The sequence below is a fragment of the Poecile atricapillus genome, chromosome 1 (assembly GCF_030490865.1).
Source record: "Poecile atricapillus isolate bPoeAtr1 chromosome 1, bPoeAtr1.hap1, whole genome shotgun sequence".
Classification (NCBI taxonomy): domain Eukaryota; kingdom Metazoa; phylum Chordata; class Aves; order Passeriformes; family Paridae; genus Poecile; species Poecile atricapillus.
The window spans coordinates 151,739,412-151,766,267 of NC_081249.1; the positions used below are offsets into that span (position 1 = coordinate 151,739,412).

The window sequence follows — 26,856 nt, forward strand, 5'->3', positions numbered from 1 at the left end:
CTATTCCATCCTTGTAAAAAAATTAACAATGAGTTCCCTTTCCTTCACACTATTTAGTTCAGCAGCTAATGTGACACCTCTGCAATGTTCATGGCATCTCTATTATTCTTGCACTGAGAGAGTACAATATAAAAGACAGTTACTCTGCTTTGTATTTCTCTAAGGTATTGCTGAGGTTGAGTGGATAATATCAGTTCAATGAAAGACTTGAATCACACTGCAATCCAAATTCTTTGCAATCAGTTGAGTTGTAACGGCATGCTGTTTATAGCAGAAAATTCGTCTTTTGAGAAGGCTGAAGATTCTTTACCCTTAGCTATTATACAAAGGGTGAATGGGGAGATTTAATTAAAAAAAAATACTTAATGAGGAAAATTCTAGAAAATCCAGCAACGTAATGTAGTTACACGTGTAGATGTAACTACATCAGTCTCTAAATTATGAAGAAACAGAAAATTCAAACAATTGAAATTATTGCTGTACATATTAGCAGGTGGTTACATTTTCCTGGAAATCATTTAATAGTGAGCTGTCTTGCAGTAACAGTTAACACACTTAAACAGAGAAATATAATGCAACCTAAAAGTGGTGTAATAGGAGATATATCTCCTGTGTTTATTGTCTACTAATTGTAATGTGATTGTACCAAAGAGGCATAAGACTCTTATCTCGATAGGCTCTAGACAAATACAGAAAAATGGCAGTGAAAATGGCACATATCAGAACCCTCTCCTGCAGTATTATTTTAATTTTTTTGTTTTTGTTTTAAGAAGAGATATCATGGAACATAATTTTGTAAATATTACAAAATAATATTAAGTATTTTAAATTTTCCAGTGATGTTAAAACAATTCTTTGCAAGAAAACAATGAGGCAAAACGTTGCTTGCCAGACATATAAAAGTTACTTTCAATATATTCTGTACTGACACTACAATTTTAGTGACTACATTGTAGTTTTGACATGGGAGATGTAATTGTAAACTAATTCACATGGAAATCAGCAAAAATCTCTATAGTAAAGCAGAAGTCAGTAAATTACTGAAGTCTTAACTATTAAAAATTTGATAATACAGAAACAGAGACATAATACAGGAGGCAAGTGTCCTATGATTAAGGTTGGTTTAGGAGGATAAATCAATGCTGTGACACATAGCTACGGCTAACTATTATGTGCCTCAGGTTTACAGTTTTACAGTAGGTGCTTTCCAGGTGTTTCTTGGGTGTTTATCCTATTCAGTGGTTGTTGATATTGCAGTTATATAATCATAGACTAAGAGAACAGCAACAGAATTCTTGTTTCCAGCATGATGAATACAGAGTTAACTACATAAAACAGTTTTGGCAAAAGTACTGCTCACTCTGTATGTTGAATTTGAAAACAGGATAAAGACTAAATGTGATAAAGCAGCTGAAATTGTCAATTCATTTGCATCATTTAAATAAGAGAACTATGAAGAGCTTTAGGTGAATTCTGCAAAAAAAATCCGGTTGAGCAATGAAGCAGCAAGTAAGTCTCAACACAGATAAGACCCCCCCCCACTAAAAACAGATTAGTGGAAATGGTCCAAAGTATTTATACATAATGTCTTCTGAATTAGTTGTAACCTCTCAGGAAAAAAAAAGATCCAGGCATTACTGTAGACAGCTCAATGAAGAGACTTGTTCAGTGGTGATTAAAAAAGCAAATAAGATGTTAAATTGTGTTAAGAAGGGAATAGAGAATAGAAAAGAGAAGATTACAATTGCATTATATAAATCGATGGCACATTGATTACTGTATTCAGTTAGACATCTTATTTTAAAAAGACACAAATGAGAAGGTGAAATGAAGTACAATGAAAATGACAAAGGTGTTACTTTCATAGTCACTAAATCATGTCAGCCTCTCCAGAAGCAGAAGGGGCTAAGTGGAAAATGTGAATCCCAATTTGATAGAACCACCCCAAGAAAGCTAGCCCTTTCTCTAACACTTATCAGATGCAAACCATCTCATTTTTTAACATTTATGAGAGAGTGCTTCAGCATGCTGCCAGTATCAGGAAAATACAGTGATGGTGTAGAGACATTTTTGGACTCCAGTCATTCTGTTGTGTGTATATTCATTAGAGATGCAAAGTATGTGTAAATCCAAATCACCACTTGAGAAAAAATGTAATTTCCATTCTTTATTGAAGAATCTTTCTCTGGAATTAGTCTTTGCATGTAAACCTTGTCACATTTTCTTGCAAAAGGGCATTAGGGGTGGAGCCTGATACTTTGGGGACTTGGGGGTGGGGGGAATTATTAGTGCTTTTTTAAAGGTTTTTGGTATTCTTTTTAGAGAAACAAATTAACTGAGGTCATTTAGACTTTATTAACAATTACTTTATTTTCATGGAGTGATGAGGATCATCACTTGCTTGAACTGTTAAAGACAACAGGACATATATGTAGTAGCAGTCTAGACTTGGAGAAGACATCTGAAAACATCAAGTTTGTGCATATCTCTGTCTGGTAAAACAATATGTGTGCATGTTAAACATTGAAAATAGTCCAAGAGCTGCCATTAATTTGAATTGATCTGAAATCGTTATCTGGAACTGCCAGGGAGCTGAAAAATCAGTTATTTCTGCTACACTCATCTGAGATACTCCATATCTTTAGAGGAACGTACAAAAATGTTGACATTACTGTTGCTAGCTTCAATGATACATTAACCCATTAAATATGATAAAAATAACTCAGAAATTACTTTGGTAATAAACCCATATCCAGCTATGCTCCTTTACACCTGTGTTCATGTGATGAACATGTGAAGTCTCTCTGGAGTGTTATTCAGTGGAAAAATCTCCTAAGAACTTTAAATAACCTTACCTCAAGTTGTGTAAACCCATATAATGAGAAATGTCTAAAAAAATTTGGAAATCAGGCAGACCAAACACATTGTCGATTGTCTTGGTCTCGCTAACTATGTTCCTTCAGCAACTGACAGCTTTTGTGACCTTTTCCAGTCTATTTTATGAGAGGCAATAGAATTACACTGGTATGTATTGCCTACCTATTAGCTGGCTTCCTGCCCTTAAAGTTCAATGATCCCTGCATATTCCTAAGAGTCCTTATCAGAATGTTCCTAGAATAACATAATTTCTACTGAAGTGCCAAGTGAAAATCAAAATAAATAAATTAATTTTTGTACATTTGATTCATTGTATGACATGTTGACACCATTATATTGATCATTATGACTTACTGTTTTCTTTATCAGTGTCTCCATCAATAGCTCTGGGAAGTTATACAGAATGGAAACTGTGCAATAATATTTAATGTATTGACCACAAGAAATCTTTTCAAAATTCATAACATCACAATTTTTCAAAGAAAGAAGGGAACATTTATTTTCAAGCATTTTCTGTTGAAAACAACCCATTTTCCAATTAGTCCACTGAATATTTTGAGTGTTTTGATGAAAATATGTAGATATGTTTTATTATTATTATTTAGTCTGTATATGTATATTTCTGTTTACTTTCCTATTAATTTATTTTAAAACTAGAGCTCTAATTTGCAAGGTAGGTAGTTGCCTAAATACCTCCACAGATGTGACAATAAATCTCAGTGAAATCAAGGTTTGAAATCTGGTTTCTGTTCCAGAATAGTATTTTGTGAAAAATATCTGTAGATTAATCTGTTTTTATCAGTCATTTTAAAATTATTTTTTAAAGGACTTTGGGAAGCTCAGTATTGTTATTTTCTAAGATGGTGGAGAGTATGCTTTATTCAAACCTAGGAATGCTCTAGGAATCATAAAATGGCTAAGGATAAATTATTCTCTTCCAAGACTTGATATCAGCAGTGTGATCTCCTTCAGCTCAGAAAAAAAGATCAAGTCTACCCGTTTTTGCCATACACTTAGCAAATGCTGTAGCAAATAATCTACCTGGGATAGGATGGAAAAAAGGAAGTACTTCACTCCTATCTGTTATTTCACATTTCCTTTGTGAAAAAGACTAGTTTCAGGAGCAGTTTTAGGGTAATGAATATTGTTGTCCTAGATCATCTCCTTGCAACATATAAACATCACCCCCTGGAGACTTAGGAGAGATCTCTCTTTTCAGTATTTCCCACAAGCTTTTTTCAGTGACTTTTGGTCTATGTTATATTTTCATAGATTCCATTACCATCTTTCTCTCCCCATAGACTTCCTTCAGGGAAGTGAATCACCTGCAATAAGTGCAATTCCAATACGTGGCTGGTTTGGTGCTGTAACAACCAGCCAATGCTTTGATGCCCAAAAGTGTTTTGCAGTAAAGTTTTATATCCTCAGCATCTGACAACCTTTGCAATTTTCAAGAAGTAGGATAAAACTATCTCAGAAGTGCTTACAAAAGCTGGGGACACTTTTGTTAACTGAGCTGTCATTTTGGCATGGTTCCAAGTGCATGGCAGACTCACTGAAAAAATATTGCATCATAAAATAGACTGTGTAACAGAGTCTTAGCTTGGAATATACCTTAGAACATGAGGTCAACCTGTACTTGTTATCTCATTAAGATTAAAAAAAATCCAAACAACTAAAAATCCCAACCTAGCAGAGGGTTAATTTAAAACTAAGAAGAATCTACTTCAGGCAGTAATGTTTTTTAAACCTTCCTTTATAAATTTTGCTTATCAAGGAGTGCCCTTCTGGTATATCAACTGAGCCAAGACTGAGTTCTCAAATACTATGATGGCTTCTGTTAATTAGATAGTTTATCTGTGATGAGTTGTTGACACTGAGATGATTTGTGTTAAATAATTTTAAAATATTCTGTGGGGCACTAACTTAGATGCATTGTTTGTTCATATTCCAGGCCCCGGCTTCAATCTTTTTTACAGTCCTCGACAGAAATGAAGTTGATGCTTCAGCAAACTTCTTTAAGTCAGAACAAGTAACATTGCAAAGATATTTTTGATTAACTGGAATTCTCTGCAATTTTTATTTCTTTTTGTACAATGAGATCTAGTTTAATATCATAACGTGAAAAATGTTTTTGTAATATTTAAATACATGAAGTTTTCCTAGTTTTTAATTTCTTAAGTATTTATTTTTAATGTTTTCCCTCTCATAAATTTATCCCCAGTCCCCAAATAAGGGGTAAATACAGGAAAGGGTGGCAGAACATGAAACTTCTTTCTACTAGGGTGCTATAGTTTTCTAAATACTCTATATTTTTGTAAGCTTTACTTTCATGGGAAAGATGGATAAGCTAATTTTAATTGTAAAATACACTATTTATCACAAAAATCCATGCAGTGTGCTTCAGTGATGATTACAAAATATTACACTGTTTGAAATGAAAAAAAAAAAAATTAAGACTGCATGTAGATGAACCAAAGGTAAATGGTTACAGGTAGGAAGCTACTCTGGCATCATAATAACAGCAGAACATCCTTATTTGTTCTTGTTCTTCTACTCCATAAATTAGCTCTCATTGCCTATATCGCTTGTCTATTCTTATACCTTGCGACTTTCCCATTTTTCTCTATTCTTTCCCTCCTATTCTCTCTCTCAACAAAAATTATACCCTTCTTTCTGACTGTTTTTATCCACTGTTCTCTTGTTTGCCTTCACTCTCTAGTCTATAAAGCCCCAAATGCTCCCTTTTCCTTCTCAACGCCCCATCTTCCTGAGTGGGAGTGCTGCCCATGCCGCGATAACACCTCAGACTCTGTTGTGATCTCCATTCTGCATTTGCACATGGATACAGTCCCCTAATTGAGAGACATTTTTTTTTTATTAAAAGCATTAGACATTTATATGTAGGAATAACACTTGCAGAGACATTCTCTAGGTTAAAAGTTAAAAGGGATGTCAATCATCATACTTCAGAACATAAACAGATTGCCAGCGTGGGTTGAAAAGGAATTTTCCCCACATAAAATCATAGAAGTTTGCAATAGAAAAGAACTAATAGGTCAGCTAATCTACCTACCTGCCAATTCAAGCTTTTTCCCCAAGATGTATTTTGCTGCTCCTTTGGCCTCTCAAAAATCTCAAGCAATTGGACTGTTAATATTTCCCCATAGAGAATATACAGTTGTTTAGTGTAAATAGTTTGCTGTCCAGAATTTTTCAGGTAGAAAGGCTAAATTTTCTCTTATTACCTTCATCCCACTAGTCTTCATAGCACTTCCATCTATCACACTAAATAACTTTTCTCTCCTGACTTATTTTTTACACTTTTCCATTATATATATATATATATATATATATATATATACACATAGGTGTCATGGCCTGTTTGATGGTTCCTACCTAATTTAGCTAAATAAACAATTCTTTTTAGTGTAACTTCTGCTTAAAATTATACTCCTGTAACTACAATGTTCATGAGAAAAACCACCTATACAATGACTGCAGGCAAACTAGAGCTTCTGAATATATAAATAAATACACATATAGAGATTTGTCAACAAGCATACCAACACAATATGTGGTAATGCAAAATGAACATGCAACTAACTGTAATTTCTTGTAAGACAGCTCTTTCAGCTACATGGACTATTCTGTGGTACTCTTTTCTGTCCTGGAATTCTTTGTTCAGGAAGGAAGATCGTTTTCCAAGTAAGGTATCTGTCTCTTCAGTGATTAAAAAATATAAACATTTGGGGATTCAGAACAATGAAGAATTGTCAATAAAATAAAAATACAGAGAAAAGCTTTAGAGCTTAAAGGTTAAACAGGTAAAAGAGTGCTGTCCCTTCCCAAGCCATTTATAAATCATCCACAGACAGTCAAACCAGAAATCTCCAGCATGTTTTAAAATTCTCATATCCTAACTTATAAACAAGATTAAGAACAAAATTCACAGGTAGCCCAAACAGGCAGAGGAATACTTTGTCTGGGTCTTAAAGAGAATCAGCCCTGCAGATGTGACAGAGAACAGGGTGAGAAAGCACCACATTTCTGTTCAAATGTGTCACGTGAATTTTCTGATACTTGTGGGATTAGTAACATGCCAGAAGAATGAATAGGAAGGCACAACTCTTCTTGTATTCTGGGTTACTGTTACAGCACTTAGGAGTCAGAAAATCAACAGAAAGAATGCCACATACAGCTTTCAAGTACTATCTCCAGTTTCTGTTTTCCAAGACAAACAACTGTCCACTCTTTGGAACCTCATATCATCATTTTTCTAGAGCTATGGCTTTTGCATATCTAAGGCTTTACTATGGAGATATTTTGAAAGTCTTGAAGCCAAACTCTAAGCAGGTGCTATCAGATGAAAGTGGCTAGAGACTTTCACTGTTCTCAAGATGACCTAAGGACATTGGAGATCTAGGCTGTTCACACAGCAAACACAGATTTCAGTGGGCCTCCTGAAAAGTACAGTATAGAACTTTCTGGTTCAGGCCAATTTCTATTACAATTCTAAGTAGATAATCTACTTAAAATGCAGGTAATGAAATGGTTACTATAAAGTTCCTATAAAGTATCCTATCTAGACACATTTCTCTAACTCTGTTTTTGTATTTCTTTACATCCTTTGTAGATTAGAGTAAACACAATTAATTAATCATGAAAAGCAACTCCTACAGAGTAGAAGCAGGATTTTATCTTCCAAAGAAACTTCCCTGCCAGACCTGAAAAATCTTATTCATTGTCAAGCAGTGTCACTCTTCTTAGCCAGCCTTTGATACCATGAGGTGCAGCAACCAAGAACTACAGCAGTCTGCCTGTTTTTTGACATGGATACAGGATTGAAATATACTGGGCTATTTACACCATCTGGTACATGCATTTCAGTTGAATGAAAGCAGATGAACTCCTGGGCACTTTGGTGATGAAATACCAGGAGAAAAAGAAACAAAACCCAAAAGATGTAAAAGTGTTAGTGAGGAAAAGAAGCTGAATTGATCTCATTTCTGGACTACAGAAGGTCATCTTCTAGGTTTCCTCACACTTGACATGGAACTACATGTTTGGCTCCTTGCATGTTTGAAGTGGGAGTGCGTTAGATTAAGCAGACTGTTCTAATGATCCTTTTTAGTTTTGAAATCTAGGGATCTATAAATATGTATATATCAATGTTGCTGTGACTATGATTTGCAGCTGTCAATCAGTTTGCTTTTTATGGCTGTAAAATTTCATTTCACTAAGGTTTTTTGTGTAGTCTTCTGAAAGAATAAAAGTCTACTCCACATCTCCACATTTTAGACAGAAGAGTAATGCATGATTAACAGTATGCTGAGAGGTGTCACATTCACATTAACACTGATGTGTGAACCAGTGGTCAAATGGCAGATTACATGTCTGTCACAACACATCAGGGCAGTGTTCCAGTCTGCCAGCTTTACCCTGCCCAGCTTCCTCAAACAAAGAGTTCTTCTGAAAAATGTAGCACAAAAAAGAATGTTGAGCCTTTGGGGGAAAAAGAAGTCTGTCTCACGGTCAAGCTTTTTGAAGACTTAGTAACATCAAATGGCAGCAGGGGTTACTCACAGTCACATAACCTTGCAGGTTCATGGATCTCTATAGCACAAATGGTGCATATGTGGCCTTATCAAAGATTTTCTGCATGATAACTGTATTACTGAAAAAGTACTACGGCTGGCATATTTCGATTTCGAGAAAGGATGCCAATTCTATCAAGGCTAGAAAAACTCTGACCCAGTTCCAAGAGAAAAAGCAAGTTTTTGGAATATCATTTGAAGCAAGAAGTTCCAGTTCATTGAAAATGTCATGAAAAGTACCCTTCTCCTTTCATTTTAAGGACAGAATTTTATTTTTTATGTGGATAATTAACTAGCTGCTTGACTTCTTATATAGCAAATTGTCACACCTGGAACTGAAGTGACTTTTAGAGGGTAATGATGTTTGAAGGCAAAACATATAATGAAGCAGAACACATTTTTAATCCCTTAGGATGTTTACATATATTAAAAGCAAAATTTTAGACAATAATTTTATTATTGTTTGCAAACCCTAAAATTTTATCTCAGGGTTTAAAAACGGTTGTGAATATCATACTCACTTGGACAGTGCCTGACTTCTCACATGCTTTAAGTCTCAAAAGATCTGCTGAATTTTCCTGGAAGTTAAATTGCTGTTCCAGCAGTACTCTCACTGAAATGAAAGCACAAATTGAAAGATATAAAGGCTAACTTGCTTAAAACACTTAAATAACATAAAAGTTAAGTTCTATTTTCATAAACACCCAGGTTACATGGATCTCTCTTTACAACATAAAAACATGTCTGCTGAAGAATATTATCTAAATATTATGCTGATAAGTAGTTGGCATATGAGCCAGTATTTGGACTCAGCCCAAAATGAGTAGCTGAGTATTGTTTTGGCTCATCTCTTAAATGTTAATATATGTTTACTATATATAATGGACTTGACAATCACCTCTTTCAATATTTTAAACATTGACTTTATAGAAATCACTCCTGATTTACACAAAAACATGAACTGGAAGATGGAATCTACGTAGAGATAGGATATGGAAAAACACACACACACATATGTATATGTATATGTATATGTATATGTATATGTATATGTATATGTATATGTATATGTATATGTATATGTATATGTATATGTATATCTATATCTATATCTATATCTATATCTATATCTATATCTATATCTATATCTATATCTATATCTATATCTATATCTATATCCATATGTATAAATTGTGCATTCTTCCTTATGCTATGTATAACCTCTTTATATAATAATATAGAATACATATTCTGCATTCCATAAATTATTGCATATTAATACACAAAAATATGCCATTTCTTACATGAAAAATTATCTTGATTTTTACACTGATTTTGTATGCATTTGTACATACTTCCAGACAAGTTATCACCAAATTCCATCCTTTGTATGACCATACAGCTTTTATTAAAATCCTCTTCTCTGCTTCCAATCTAAAATATTGAAACTACCTATATAGTTTTCAAGTTCTATGAATTTATATAGTACAGACACACTTCTTTTAAAACTAGTACATTACAGTGATAGAAGGATTTTTTCTAATTTTCCCTTTTGTAACTCTCTGCTTTGCTAGTGAAATGAAGTTCAACAACATTCAGATGAGCCACAATTCAGTTTGTCAGGCTTGGCTTCCTTTCATCTTTTTTTTTTCCTGACACTACGAACCTGCTGCTACTCTCATAAGATTTAAAGTTTATTTCTGTACACATTTTGCTTCTCATTTCTGTATGAATGGCTTCTATGTCTTGAGTGATAGAAATGTTATTTTCTGTGACTTGAATTTAGACTTCTTAAGAATAACATAGGTATAGCATGTTACAAGGAGGAAGAGTACTAAGAGAGTCTGAATTCCACCTTTACCTATTGTCTTTTGAATTCACTTACAGTCCTGTAAAAAATTATTCTTAAACAAAGGTCTCACTGTATGTTACAGCACTATACATAAAAAGCAACTAGAGTTGTGCAGCACAGCATGGTGTTATAAATGATACTGCTGTATATAACATGTTATGTACAGAAAGCAGATAAAAAACTGTGCACATCATAAATGACATTCAATGATATACAGTAACTGTAGAAACTCTTATTCAAAGACAGACAAACTTAATGAAATGTTTTTTAAGCTCTCATAAATGCACAGTTGAGAAATGTAAATGAAGTGTTAGAAAATTGTCTGATATTACTCTAGTAGGAAGAAAAAAGTTACCTCTATGAAAAAATTCTCCACTCCAATGGAAGGTTTAAGAAGCATAATGGAAAATGTAAATTTTCCCAAAAGAAAGAAAATCAGAGCTGATATAATTGAATTTCCTACCATGAAGAACTTTATTAACTATAGTAATGAAATAGTACTTACAAGTGGAATTTTCAAAATAAGTAATTATTGATCAGCTCTGTTTTGGTTAAGTTTCAAGATTCACAGGAAGAATAATGCTCTTAAAATTGCAGTTAGGCATCTAAATAAAGCAGTAATACTTTATTCTGTAACATTCACAAAATCCTTACAGAACTGATGCCTCTAAGTGTCTAGTGCTTTCTCAGCATCTACATTTTCTGCAAGTAATATTCCTGTAATGTCATTAGATACATGCTGAACAACCCATACTTTGAAAACACCGTGAAAACTATCAGCTAACACTCTAAGCCCAATGTAATACACAGATTAATTTCACAGCCCTGTGTCTGGGTCCTGAAAGTATTGCCTATACTTAGCTGTCAATTAGAGACTGAAGTGATTTAAATTATCCCTGTTAGAGGTTTGGTTTTGCTTCCGTAGTTCATTTCAAAAATTAGTTACACACATGTTATTATTATAATATAATGAGTCATCTGTTAATTATTTTTGACATCTATGATAATAAAAATATACAAATGTTCCAGTTATTAATAGAATTGGCCTATCTTTATGCAACTCAAATTGCCATGGTTGTTGGACAAATTGGCACTAAACCACTCTTTCATCTTTAAAATGGTGCAGTATCTTTTGTACCTAAGTTCTGTGAGTCTTTATCTATAAGTCTGTCTTTACATAACTGCAAATAACCAGGGTTTAACTCACCTTACTTTAAAGGCTTTCACCAAAATGCATGACTGCACACGCTATCAAAAATAATCTTCGACCGACCACATGCTGTGTAAGGGTACCAGTGAAATACTTCATAAACAGACAGAATGCAAACATGCACAAACACACTAACCACTAATGCCATAAACAACTTCAAGCACAGTACAAACAAAATGCATGCCAAGAAACCTGCTCGAAAATGTGTATTATAGAAAAATACACTTTCAGTCTCTGAATGTTATTTGACTACTTATTACACAGTAAACAAAACTATGCAAAGTCCATGATGGCCCTTGAATTAAACTTCTGTCAAGTTCCACAGACTGTTTATTATTCCTTGTTCCTGGATGGATATATGTTATGTATAATATTAAGAGTACCTCTTCTTTTTGTCCATGTATGCCACCTAATAAAAATAGGTGATATATACATGCTATATACATATCACATTAAAAAAACCCAGTAATTATTGGGGCAGAATTTGGGTACTCAGCAAACATAACAATCTAAATCATGAAACTAATTTACACCTGATAAAAATCCACATACTTTACCACCACTTTGAATCTGTAGGTTCATTCACTTTTACAGAAAATTTAAATATAAGAGTTTCTTCCTTCTTGGACTGATAACAATGCAATCATGTCACAAACCACCTAAAGCCTCTCAATAGCATCACAAAGTACTCAATATGGCAAGGGATTGCCAAGTGAAACCCTAAAGCCACACTTGGCAGGCAGACTGGCTGCAGACTAACTAATCTGAATTGGATTTATGTTAGTGGAAAAAAGAGAAGGTTGCTATTAAGTAGGAAATACAGAGAAAAAAGTCAGAGCCCAGAACTCATCCCTCAGGAGCTCAGTTCAGTCTGTGTGATAGAATTTAGTCTGAGGTTCCTCCCATCCCATCTGTTCTGGGAAAGATTGTGAGTTAGGACGAATTTATACCCAGTTTAAGATAGAAGTGACAAAAGATATAATTTAATGAAAATTACTCCCAGGTTCTTCCTATATATTTTTACTACTGACATGAAAAACAGCAACAGTGTTATGGCAGGCTGTGCTGCATGTTTACTGAATGGCCAAACGTGCAACAACCAACTCTAGTCTTTTCTTTGCTGGAGCTCTGACTTTATTCCTTCTCACACAGGTGTTTGTGCTCACAAAACCTGCATGAATATTGTGATCTTCGGTCCTTTTGAAAATTCACTTACATTGACCAAAGGTTTACAGGGAAGACTGGCAGAAGAGAGAAGATAAGACGGTTTGGTTTCTTAAGTCTAAATCCACTCTTCAAATGCCTAGCCAAGCACAAAACATCGAGGGTAGAGTTCACTGAGAATCAAAAGTGAAGAGAGTGAGTTTATCGGTAAGAGGTGCTGAAGGGACAGGGTAGGTCCAGGCACAACACAAATGTGAGCGGTGGTTCACAGGGCTAATCAATGGCTACAAAGAAATACTGAGGTAAATCTTTCAGTGCATGTCTAAGCTGCCATTCCAACGCAAGAAGGTTTAAGAAGCACCATGAAAAAATTTAAATGGTCTCAAAGCAAGCTACAATTAGAAAATTACTAAATTAAACCAAACAAGTTTTGCTGATGACTACACAGATCACAGTGTGGGCACTGATTTATCTGTTCTGATGATTCATACTGATGAGGCAATTTAACCAGTTGTTCATCCAGGCAGAAGTCACTGTCCCTATGGCAGAGAGAGGATGTTCACTCCCCAGATGCTGCTATTTATACCTCAGCATAATAAAACAGATGCAATTAGTGGTCTTGCAAAGTAACACAGAATTTCACATCCCAGACTGGCTGAAAGGTGATACCTCATCTCTTCATCCATACTATTCAGCAAAAAGAATTATCCTCAGGACAGTTATCATTTAAATTCAACAAATACATGAATCTTCATTACCAAATTGCACTGATTAAACTAATCAAATTCTAAATTAATTAATTTAAATGGGCATAATTTTTGCACAACAGCTCAGTGGTCAAAAAAAGAGCCACTTGTTAATTAATTTACTGTTCTTTATTTTTAAGACTTGTTTCATTTGAAGCTTAATAAACACTAAGTAAAGTCCTTTCCTGAATTTTCATTAAAAATTCATTTCACACCAAAAACATGTTTTTGAATACTCCTCAGGATTGAGAGGTGCATCAGGAGAAGGTAGCAAACCAAGCTATCCCTAGTATTTTTGAATTCAGGGAAAAACAGACATGCACACAAAAATTTAATCACTGGGCATGTAAAGTGGAAATTCCTAAGGATTTTTTCAGAACTTTCCCTAAATCAAAATTAAGTAGCAAGATAGCAGTTATTTATCTTTTCTTAACCCTTCAGAACTAGCCTATACACAGCTTTAAATGTTCTCCTCTATAATCTGTGCACTTGTATCATCCATGTGTTTTTACCTGGTGACTGTCTTTTACTTTGGTCTACCTCTGAAGAATACTGATTAAGATGAAATCAGTCTGCCTGCCCATGCTCAGCACAAGCAAGTACTTTACAATTTTTCAGTCTGACTAAAAATCAGCTTGGGACAATCAACAGCACTGTATTTTTTCAAACTGAAATATGACAATTTTCTGCCTACTACAAAGCAAAACACTATACTTTTGTAGGTTTAGAAAGGACTTTATCCTCTTGGTAGTAGAATTATGACACATGATTTTTTTGTGTTTTTTTTCTTCCTCGGAAGAAGAAAGGAAGTTGCTAGAGATATGGTTATTACATTCTCTGGTTTTCTTAAGTGATTAGTTACTTGCCTAAATTCTTTTGTAGCAGAAATCCTCTCCTGTTGCAGTGAAACAACTTTGGTTTAAATTTAAAAAAATTGAAAAGTTAAAGCTCTGCCTTTGACATGGGTGAGTATTATTTTCCTGAAATCATACTTGATTTGGAAAGTTTTGGTTGTGGTGGTGCAAATCCCTTGACACAACTTCAGGCTTTAGGTCAGCAGGGAATATTCAAGTCCCTTCCTGATAACTGAGCAAGTCTCGGTGATTAAAGATGTCAGGTGGCCTGGTATCTCTGGAGGTCGGCTACAGAAAAGTCACGGCCAGAAGTCTTTAAACCCATATACCTGTCTGCGTGTTTATTAATGGTCATCAGTAGTGGCAAATGTAGTATAAAGTTTAAAAATAATGCTCTATTTTTTTAAACTGGATTTATAAAGTCCAAATGTTTACTTAGAAATTAAACATTTTGGTACTAGGGCCTCTAGGATATGTTGGCAGTGGAAAAACTAACCTACACCAGATGGCAGAGGTTAAAGAAATACTATAAAATATGGCTTCTATTCATACGGTTCTCAGACAAACAGAACCCCAAGCAGAAAAAAACTGTGAAAGTGGAAAACCTTTTCATTTGCTTACATTTCTCTTTGCTACTCAGCAAACCTGAGAGGTATTGTATCATCACGTATCAAGGAAGTAATATGCCAGATTGTTGTAACAGGTGGAATATGTTTGTTTGTAACACGTTGAATCTGAAATAAAGAAAGGACCAAAGTTACTAAAGGTTTTTACAAAAACATTTACAAAATATAAGTACCTCAGTTTTGTACCTTCAAAGCTTTCTGCCTAAGTCACAATTTGAGAAAATAGCTGCATTTTGCACACAAAATATAAAAATTATACTCTCAAATTTTCACAGACTAAGTTGATTTGGCATTAGCATTTCTAAACAAGAGAAAGCATTTTTATCTATACTTTATTCTATTTTACCCAAACTATATAATCCCTAAACTTTATCCTTATTTTCTTGTTTCTAAAGCTACATAAAATCACAACTGTTTTGTAATTTCAATGTAGTTACATAGCATTTCATGAATCTATTACGTTTATAAAATAAATGCACTTTTATAATAGAAATACTTCTTCTACAATTTTTGTCAGTTCAAAAAATCGACTGTGAACCCAAATCTGTAAAGCAAAATGTGTGATATAACCCATTTTCCTATTACATATGTAGTCATATGATGTTTTAAAAAAAAGAGAGAAAAAAAAAATGATGTGAACTTGGGCACAATGGACCATGCTGTCAAAAATATTCAGTTGTCAAAAATGCAGATGGCATAAAAACACAGAAACAGATCAGTTATTGGAGGGGGGGTTAATAGAAACTATTGCGTTGATTTTTAAAATTGATTATGTGCCTAAATATGTGGGTGGGTATCCAGTAAGGTCTTCAAGAATACCTAAATGTTTTTTTAAAAGAAACACACATTTATGTGAATAGTTAGGTAATTAATGCCTTGAGAGACATGGTCCAATGTCCAAGATAGAAATAAATGTTCTCCCATATAAACAGTGGTCAAAAAAGAAAACAGCAAGACGTCTGAGGAGGGAAAACCTCCCTGATGACTTGTCCTTTTCCCTTAAAAAAATTAAAAAAAATTAAAAAAATTAAAATAGAGCAGAAGCAAATGGCTCTGCACAATGAAAACAACTACTGAGCAGTCCTGGGGAACAATCAGTAAGATTTCATCTGCAGTGTCTGAACTACAAGCCATCACTAATGAAACAGCACTACTAAGGGCATTCAAAAGGACAATTAAGGGCCGTTACAAGCTACCTGGGCAGTCTCAAAGAGTTCAGCTGGAGGCAGGCTCTGCCTTCTCCTTCCTGAGCCGCTCCCCGAAGAGAAATCTTGAAATACAGAACATACAACTACTGCGACTGTTCCCTCCTTCTGCCCACCCTATTTTTGCCCCTTTTGCCTGTAAGACTAGTGGCATTTTGGTGTGAATAGAAAGCCTCCTTGCGATGGATGTAGAGTCAAGTGTTCATAATAAACTCATCTCTTATTGCTAGGCAACACTGAGCAATGTGAATTTGTCACTTCTGTTTGGTGCAACTTTCAATTTCACCTCCAACTGTAACAATATAGCCTGCTATATTTTAGATGCCACTGTGGTTGGATGCCATCCCAGGAAAGATGTGAACTACTACTGACAGGGAGTGAATGACTGGCAATGGGCATAAGCAGTTTTTTTGATTCTTAAGCCTTGACATATAATTAATTGCTAGATTTATTCTTCTAAGAAACTCATACTTCATGATTCCTATTTACTGGCTGCCTTTTAGAAAAGGCAAATGGAACAAACAAATTTCCAGTGAGGGAAAGTTTTGTTTGCCTGTTTAGCTTTTTTTTCATGTGGTAGTTGTTCTGTTCATATTTTTCTGCTTTGACTGTCTTTTTGAGGGGTGGCTATAAGCAAAATTGAAATCTTAAGTACCTTCAATCAAGAAAGCATCATTATTTCTAAGGTATATCCAGTTACTAGTTTGAGTCAATAAATTTCTAACTGCTGAATACCCCTTGCATCTAACACCACTCTTTGTCAAGGAGCTCAGCTTATTGCAGAATGAATACCATGGTCACAATTTTTTCAATCTTAAACCAAACTCCCAATACAATATAAAATAAGATTAATTCTATTACATGCTATCTAAGCTTCTTTTTTTAATTACAGGACTGATAATTTTGTTTTTAAAACCTTGGTGTGATTGTCTGGTCTGCCTATGAGGTCTCAGCTCTTTGATCTTTAAAGAATTAGGTCTGCTTGAAGGACAAAAAAGGGGAAAACTGAACACTGATATTGTTTCATCACCTTTGTCTAAGATATAGCTAGAAAACAGGACAAATTTATACTTCAAAGAAAATACAAAGAAAATAATCTAAAAAATCTTCATCAACAGTAATTTCTCTACATGTTTAGAAACATTTCACAACTACATTAACTACAGAAATATACCAAACAACTGAGAATCTTGGTAATATTTTAGTCTTTGCGTATTTTCACTGACTCACTGAAAACAAAAGGAGTTTCTGTAACTGTATGAATGAACCATGGCATGTGCATGTTCTTTTAAGAGAGGCCAAGGGTGCAGTTCTATTTTCTTAGCTCTGCTTTCATATTTATGTGTCTCATTTCCAGCTCATTGCTGATGCCTTAGTTGCACTATCCATCAACACTTTTATCCTCCTTGTTCCTCAAAAAGAACATAAAATCCTTTTTTATGTCGTGGTAATATTATTGCAAATAAAAGCAAATACCAAAATCTTTATTAGTCTGCCAAAATAATAAACTATTTAATAAAAGCATGCTGTAAAAATAAGGTCATTTGCATCACTCAAGTTTCTTGCAGAAAATACAGTGAATTATTGGTCAAAAAGTAGAAACTGACAGCAATTATTTCTGCTGTTGATCTAATGTTGCCTGGAAATGGGTTAAAAAATGCACTGAGGTTTCACAAGTTTTCTATCTTTAAATGTTTGCTTTTAATGTTGTAGTATGCATAAGAGCCTGGGAGAACCAAATTTTTCAAAGCTGTTTTTTACCAATCATATCAATATAATGGAAGGAGGAGAGACTGGATATACCTTATTAGAAATCTTTAATGCAAAGCTTATAGTAACCTTCTGCCTCTTATACTACCACAAGATTTATCATTCAAATATTTACCATTTTTATACCCCTTATTAATTGTGTTTGCTTAGGATTTGTGACAGCTTTAGCAGTATGATTTTCTTTTACCTTCTCCTTTTGCTATCCTTGCAGAAGACAGCTCAATGAAAAGCTTCTATTTAAGAAGTTTGTTAAATGTTTAAAGTTCCTCATGCTGTTAAAATCATGTATCTAATGTCTGATCCTTTTTTCCTGTACTACAAACCTCACCATTATTTTCTCACTGCAGTTTCTCTCCCCATCTGGCAGTTTTGCAAATATGTTATTTGATAGAGCATAGAAAAATCAGTTGCCGTGGTGAGATTTAAATACTGCTTGTGATGTCCCTAAATACTTTCCCAGAAGAACCTCCATATAAACATTGAAAATAAGCTAATCTTATAAATTTATGTAACTATAAATTATCTCATTCATTACACAAAAAGTATTTCCCTTAATTGCCATAATCTAAATGATAAAAATTATTTTTAGAGCATCTAAGTTAAAAGGTTTATGAAAAGGATCTTTTTAAAATACTTACTACAATGATGTTTTGTAATTTACTCAGTTGTATACTCCCATAATTCTCAAAATACTCTGCAAGGTATAGCTATGTCACTTTACCTATAGAGAAACTGAAACAAAGAGCAACTGAAGTAGCAGGAATGACTGAGCAACAATCAACAAGTTACTGACCAGAGAATAAAATTTCAAGATTCAGATCACTGGTGCCGTCTTAGTATTTTTGGGCTCTATTGCCTCGGCTTCTTAAGTGCAATAGAGATGCTCTACTTCCTGAGAGGATGAGACCTGTATAGAGATTAAATATTTTAAAAATACATTATATATATTAAAATGAGTACTTCATGGAGCCCTGTTAGTATATTCAATCATGCTTTAAACCATAAAGCAGCCAGGAGTTATTCTCCTTGCTTCACAGACTGCACACTGCTGAAAGCTGAATTAACTCTTCTATGAAATAATGTTTAGAACATCACGTGATACGTGCAGGGTAGATAAAAGAATGCATGTTAGAAACAGCACTTCTATTTTTTTTTAATTCTGAAGGAGTAGAAATTTAGTATTTGCATCCATTTGTATGTTCAGTCAAGGTGTCTTGCAAACACCTGAGCCAGGTTACATGCCAGGTAACTCATATGTAGGTAAATCAGTCATTTCCAAAGTTTACTTGTCTGCATATTGCACACAGTAAAAGCAGTTGCTGCACTAACAGCTCTCAGATATATGCAGAACTGTACTTCAGGAGGAAGGTTTTCAAGTCTTATGAAAACCATACAATTGAAACACAGAATATATACAAGAGCTTCAGTAAGCAGTGCTATAGTTTAAATTAAAAGCATTTGCATTGTATGTGCTCAGTATTTATTTGGCTTGCTATGCTATGTATACATCATTAAGACAGATGGGATTTTAAAGACTTAGATAATTGTATGAATGTTAATTAGAGCTTTGTCTATTCAAGCTAAGAGATGCAATAAAGATATCACCACATCACATCTTTCGGAATACTATATCTTGTATTACCTGTAAAACTCAGCAGTTATGCATAGGTCCTTTACAGATTATTTCTGAGCTCTGTTCTTACATATAAGAGAATTAAGTAAATTGTCAGCAGTGAAACAAACCAATGGAAGATTCCTTTGTAGAAAAAAAAAAAGTGACTTGAATAGACTATAGATTATCAAAATTCCCTTCAAATTAAAAAAAATAAAATATCCACAAGACCACCAACCAAAAACCCAAACCCAAATAAACAGGCAATGGCACCTAGCAAATCCAAATTAATGTTCACACAGCAAAAACTAGGGAGAGTCCTCTGGGATAGTGACATAGTTGACTATGGACGGAGAATGTGTGAAGTGAAACTGTAGTTCACAAAACTACCTTTCAGTGTTTGCAGATGGCAAACTTTTGCTCTTCTCAGCTCATATTCCTGAAGTTGTAATGTTTCTTTAACATTACTGCAGAAATACAATGACTACAAAACTGTTTGGTTTTGAAAATCATAATGCTTATATGAAGACCAGAGAGTAGGTGTCCTGGTTTTTGTCATTGCACAACTTCTCAAACACTATAGAACTAATGGGCAAACCAGAAGAGATCTTTTTGTTCAAAACCAATTCTTATCAATACAGTAATCAGAAGTACCTTTCAGACACTTGAAAAGTATTTATTTAATTCAAAGCTTAAACAACATCAAAAAAAAGCATACAGACAAAGCAGTGTTGGAAAGGAAGTAACATGCCCTTATTTTTAGCACTTGCCCACTTGTCACTCTTAAATTCTCATCTGCCTTTCAAATGTAGTGTAATCTAATTTTTATGCATACTGTATGCTCATACAGACAATTTCCTCATTTCCGAGTGTGTTGAGTTTGGTAAGGGCTTTTGTACTCTTCCTTAACCTGTTTCAGAAATAGCACTGTCACCATTCGTCTCAATAACTTATAGGATGATGAAAATTGACATTTTTCTATACAGAAGTGAAAAGAATATTAGTTTTATCAAAGACTAGATCCCCTCTTCCCCTCCAGTTAGATGTGAATTTGGTCACTTCAGGGCTTACTGCGTAGGATGATTTTAAGCAACAGTCCCTGTGGTTGCAGGCTCTATCACCTAATAATTGACCATGACAGGAATTATATGTCCCAAGCCAAGGGGTAGAGTGAATAGCATATGTCAGGGTCAATTATAAGGTGGAAGACCCTGCGACAAAAAAGACTGCACTGATTAGAGCATGATGTTGACATGGGAGCTGAAGCTTCAATGTTATTTCAAAGGGCACTGTCACAGCCACCCTTCCTTCAGGACTCAAAATCAGAGGCAGATTATGTCAAGTGGTTTATACTACACATGATGTCATACAGTTCAATGGGACATTAGAAAGTAAAACTGATTTGCTGCTTCTTTTCAGCAATGAAATGCTTTCTCTGTACCACTCAAAAATAAGCTCATTACTTTGCTAATTAGGTCAAAACAGCTCCATACTTACTAGACTAATTCTCCCTTGAAAAATCTAACTGTGAGAACAACAGTATTAATGTGACACATTAAAATCTGCTTTGATTGTTGAAGGTATTAATGTTACTTTTACTGACAAAATTGAACAAATAGGAACAGTGGAATGAAAAGAAAATAGTCCTTTTTATTACTTACAGCTCTGTTATAAATATTTTATGGTACAGGAAATTTTTGCAATGAAACAAGTGGGCCAAAAAACTTGCTGTTTGCTTACTCCTCTGAAACTTCACCAGATTTAACCTACTCAAATATTTTAATCAATGATCAACTGCAGAACCATTTAGTGAGGAATGATCTCAAATTATATACCAATGCAATAAGAGATGATAGTTCCTTTTTTAGAATTTCATTGCAACAGTTCAATTTTCTGACTCTTTTCATTGAAAGCTGTTTCTCTTAATTTGTGTCTCTGTAAAAATATCCCAGTCATTTCTGCCTACAAGATCCCAGTGGTTTATCTCATGGTGACGAAAAAGATTGTAGAGCTTAACCTCATTAACTAGATCGCTAATTTCTCTCTGTTCTCATGGATTATTATCCATGACCACATTTTTTTCTGAGTGTTTTGCAGCCAACTCCCAATAAATTAAAGCCTATAGTTTTAGATTCACATTTGTGGGATGATGAACACATTTTAAAGATTATTGAGCATAGTCTTGTTCTTCCTCTCTAGAATGGTTAATAATCTCTAACATGCAGAAACACTCAAAAATTTCTGTCTTCAGACTTCATTGGCAGTTAATACAGCTTCACAAGAAATATCTCATGTTAGATAACAGGGACTTGGTTCTGAATTTTGTACATGTACTTCTTTACAGTAAATTCATTTCTGATTTAAAATTTTCCAATGTATCATTAATTAGTTTGCAAATTTGTTTTGTATTTAAAATTTCCACAAAAAAATTTAAATACTTATTTCTAAAATACTAATTTTTTTAATAAGGGAGAAAAAATGAGAATATAAAATGCTTTAAATCTGTAAATATAACATCCCCACTTAAATTTTTAATTGCAATCAAAATAGATATATGTAGAACAGAAACTCCTTTATTACTACAGGCTTTCTGGTGACCTGGAGGTGGTCAGGCATCTTTATTGTCTTGAAAGTACTTAAAGACTTCACATGGAGAAAAATACATTTAAATCCCATGGACTATGCTGAACAGAAAAAAGGTAAATTAATGATTTTGCCAGTCACACTCAACAGTTTCTCTTGGTGGTAATTAATGTTAGTGCTTTTACTAATAAAGTAAAAATTTTTGAATAAAAATTCACCTAGTCAAGTGAAAAAAACATTCATCTGCCAGTGAATATTAATTTACTTTGCGCTAATGTCTGATGGAAACACTGGTCATTTTGATGGAGGCAGGCCCTTATACAGTTAATGTTATACATTTGGCTCTCTGAAGAATGGTAGATTGGTAAATGAAGTTCATCAAAAGTTCAGAAAAGCTGACATCATATAAGGATAATTACCTATTAGTCAAGAACCTATATAATGCCACCTTAGGCTAAATTCTGTTTCTGTCACAGTGGTCAATGAATACTGGCCTGAGAGTCCTAAAAAAGTTCTGTAGAAAGGAAAAAGTAAAGTTGCTGAATTTCATAGTTCTGAAGAAAGAATTCAAATCACCTATGAAAATGACAAGCCTTGTCTTACCAGAACTAAGAACTACAGGATTAGCTGTATATATATTTAGTAGTGTTTATATGGAGCACGTAAGCACAAGGAGACCATAGGCCAAATAAGTAATTCTTCACATACAGTGCTGATCACCAGGGCCATGTCTGTGTGAATGGCTGCAGATCAACTTTAAGTCAATGTATGCCTATTTTGCTCTAAAAAGAGATGATCAGTGTGACAAGGTGCTCAAGATAATCTTAACAGGTTGTTTTATCTAGGGCAACATGAACTGTTAGTGTGGTTATGTGGCATTCAGAGCAGTACTCTTTACATCTGTCAAGCTGTAGAAATGTAGACAGTAGGACCTGGAGTCCTTGAACATCTGAATGGGGAGAAACGTTGCCTGAAAAGTTTCTTTTATTCAGATTTTAGTAGTATGTCAATGCATCTCATGCTGACAAACCAGAATTTTTTTCTCAAAATATAATTCTAGTTTATCTCATGGAGAAATTGAAAATATCCTGCTTACTTTGAAGTAAGTGAAAATTCAGGGAAGATGTCAATGACAGGCAGCTAAATAAACTCTGCAGGCCAGTTTCTTAGTTAAAAGTCCGACATATTCTCCTATAAAATCTCAAACCATGTTTCTGTATTATATAGAGAGCTTTGGGTATTATGAGCAGAAAAAAATTCTGCCACCCATTAAATGAGGAAAATACCTCTAACTGTTAGAGAGTCAGAGCAGGACAGCCTAATAAAGGCCAATAGTGGCATACTGCCAGCTACACCCGTGAAAACTCTTAACATTCCTGCTCTGGACCTGGTAAGCAAAGGTGGAAACGATTTTCAAAATCTTTGTTTCAAAATGAAAATATTCTTCTAACGTTACATCTGCTTTATATATGCAGTATTCTGTTACTTACTGGTGATTATAATAGGAAATCTTTTAATTAAGAACTTCATTAGTTCACCTTTAACTGCCAATCACCAGATAATTGGCCCTTTGCTAAGAGGCACTGCAGCTCAGGTATGCTAAAATGACTGTTTCTCAGAATAATTTACTGAAAGTAAGTTATTTTTGGAACTCATTTATAAGAGAACTTAATTAACTATTCCAGATCATTCGGGATACTGCATTGCTTTTTTCAATCCTCTGACAGGTTCCTCCAGTTATACTAATTCATTATCATTATTTTCAACTTTCTAGGCAGAAAAGGGTGCAAAAGAAACACTGAGCCATTGCAGGCCTTCTGTACAAACTAGCCAGTACTCCCCCAAGATGAAAGGCAGCTTTGGTGGATTTTATTGTTTGAGCCTCTGTGGCAGTACAGCAGAATGTCTTGGGGCAAGCAGTTTGGGAGATGGTGCCCTGTCTTTTGTCCACTGTCATATGGCAGAACTTTTTAAGAGTAGTGACACTACACAAGAGCTATACCATTAAGTGAATGAAAGCCAACAGATTTTCTCATAGAATATATTCCGAATAATTTGAAAACAGCATCCTTTTGGGTAAAATGCAAATTTGTTTTGAAAACCCACTTTATTTATTCAATTCTGATATATTTCACAAGTTCTGGGACCTCAATGCCACTTTTTTTATTTGTGAAAATAACGACTGATATTTTCATCAAATAGAAGCAAAAATTCCAGTTGCACTAGTAAATGAAGCAGACCTTGGTCCTACAGAATTGTATTTAACTTCTACTTCAAACAAGTCTGACTTGTAAGTGGAAATTCAGTTTTTTTGGAAGTTGTAAAACTGAATGCAATAGAGCCACCCACCCAAAGCCCAGCTACATTGTATCAGCAACAGATTAATAATAACAGACCTTTTTAAAAAATGCAGGACTTCAGAATTACTTTCTTTGCAGATCTTCTAAGAATGCTTAGAAAAGATCTTGACAAGTCTTTGAATATTTGTTCTAAAGCTGATTACATTTACAGATTATGTCCTCTCCATTTTACAAAGCAGTAGAACAATTTATGTACATGATTTTTACTTTCCGTGTATCATTGCTAAGTATTGCAAATATGCATCTTCTAAGTGTTCACAACTACTAGTCAAATTATTATTATTTTTTGTGATAATAAAGAAGTAAACATATATCATTCAAACCAAAAATTATAGAGGTGATGTATCACAAAATTACCTTCCTTTTATTTTCTGGGCAATAAATCAAATAACTTTGTTCTGCCTTTTTTTACAGTTCCTCGGAAGTCTGGTTATTTTCTACTAGCTCATGTACTATGCAGTATTGTTTAATTCATTTTAGTAATCTGCTAAAATCTTTCTTCTAGTTCAGAGCTGGTGCCCATTACGTATATGAGCTAAGAAGTCCCAACCCCTAAAAAAAAATTCCTGCGCTTTCACCAGAATTTCACATGTAAGACTCCCTCTTTTAGATCACCTAGAATGTTTTGACGAGCAGAAAATGCTTTCAAAGATTTACACATTATGTCATCACCAATAAAGTAGTAGGAAACTCAAGCGCCCTATAAGCAATTCCAAGGCAAGTCAGATATTCCATCTCATAACACTGGCCCCGTGATGGTCAAAGCATGAACTGAAGATTTTTTTTTTTAAAGGCATGTTCTCTGCAATTATTGCAATACAGAAAAATCTATGTTATGTTTACTATCTCTCCACAACAACTTAGCAAATAAGTTTTATACCAATTGCCATTTCTTAACTTTTCAAAAGTGTATTTAGGAAGGCACCATCGCCTTCATATCTGCCCATAAATTATTCACTCCTATTTTACAGTAATTTACTGCATAAATCATGTGCTGACTAAAATCATCTTTAAAAAAAAGTGGTTTTTCAAGCTGTTTCATGAACTGTACATAAAAAAACTTGTATACTCATCTCACTACACATTTATTTTGGTACATTTATCACTATAACAAAATGCTTTTTCTTAGAATATATTCTTCCATCTCATCTCTTCCTGGGAACGTCATAATCAGCAGCGCATGTGCAAAGAACTAACGTAAATCCTGAGTGGTATAGATTGATATATAGCTTTGTATAATAGCAGTTTACAGGGGACTGTTAAGTTTGCAGTCACAGTGCATAAAGCGTTTATCCCAGCCTTGAGGGACAAAGCCTTCTGTGGTATCTGCACCGCCTGCTGCAACGAAATTCAACATGCACCATGAATGGGCATTGCTGGTCACTGCAGGTGGCAGGCTGGCACTGCCGGAGCGGGGCAGCCCCAGGCTCACCCCAAGGCACCGTGCTGGTCCCGCTGAGCCTGCACACCAGGCTCCAGCCAGGGTGGGCAACCAACCGCACTGCAGTGGCTTCTTGCCCCATTTTACTCTCATAGGCCCTCGGAAACAAAGCCTGGAGAATGGCGGGTCCTTAGGCTGCTGCTTGAAACCACAATACCAACAGCAGTGTCTTTATCTGCTGCTATAGGACTCCTAAAGTTAGTCTAGCAATTAAGTTTCTTAGAGAGAGGTAGCCCACACATTTCCTCTCTGACATTGGAGAAATAAAGTTGTATGTCAGGTCTCAAGACTGGGCGCCTGGGTAAGCATTTGACTTAGCCTGCAGACCTACAGGAGTGTCAGTCATGTGCCTCACGGCAGGATTGCTCAGAAAATTGGCCCAAAAGAGCGATCAGATGACGAGATCAGATTTTCGGTCTGCAGCAAGCCGAACGCGAGGATGCAGATGGACATTTTGTGCTCGCCCGCGAGCAGCTAAGCAGCCAGGTCAGCTCTGCTGACCTCCCTCCTCGCTGCAGCCATCACTGCCCCGCGGCGACTTCTAAAGCCCCGCAGCAACTCCTGCCCTCCCAGCGGGCCCTGCTGGCCTCCCCGCCCTGGGCCGCGGTGGAGGGGCGACTATGCCCCACAGTCCCCACGGCGAGCACCCCATGGGGAGGGGGTGGCCTCCCTCACAAGGCCCTGTTCCCGATGCAGCAGTGGCTTGGAGCAGGTCCGTGGCTCTTCGCTGAAGGACAGAAAGCAATATGCGGCCACTGGGAAGCTGCAGGAGGGCGCTGCCCTCACACGGGCGGCCCGGGCCTGCCAGCGCGGCCGCCCTGCCCTCCATAGGCGCCCGGCGCTCTGCCTCCGCGGCCGCGCCTTCTTCCCACCCGGTCCTGGCCGGCGGCCGGGCTCCATCGCCCCGGCCGGCGCGCAGCACGGCGGCGGAGGCAGCGCGCCTCTCCGGGCACGGGGGC

The 26,856-nt window shown here is 35.4% G+C and overlaps 1 long non-coding RNA gene across 4 annotated transcripts in view; it reads right to left on the minus strand.

Moving 5' to 3' along the window:
• The window catches only part of LOC131573343 (uncharacterized), a 34,301-nt gene extending 7,535 nt beyond the window's left edge, over nt 1-26,766 (minus strand). For 2 of the 4 annotated variants that reach the window (XR_009276180.1, XR_009276177.1), the window contains exons 1-4: nt 26,229-26,766; nt 19,544-19,657; nt 18,695-18,808; nt 14,922-15,034 (exon numbers count right to left, since the gene is read on the minus strand). This is a non-coding gene — a long non-coding RNA (uncharacterized LOC131573343). Of the gene's footprint in view, nt 1-8,995; nt 9,088-14,921; nt 15,035-18,694; nt 18,809-19,543; nt 19,658-25,817 lie in introns of all 4 variants that reach the window. The other 2 variants (XR_009276179.1, XR_009276181.1) reach the window with 2 other exon arrangements.
• Between the last annotated feature and the right edge of the window lie 90 nt (nt 26,767-26,856).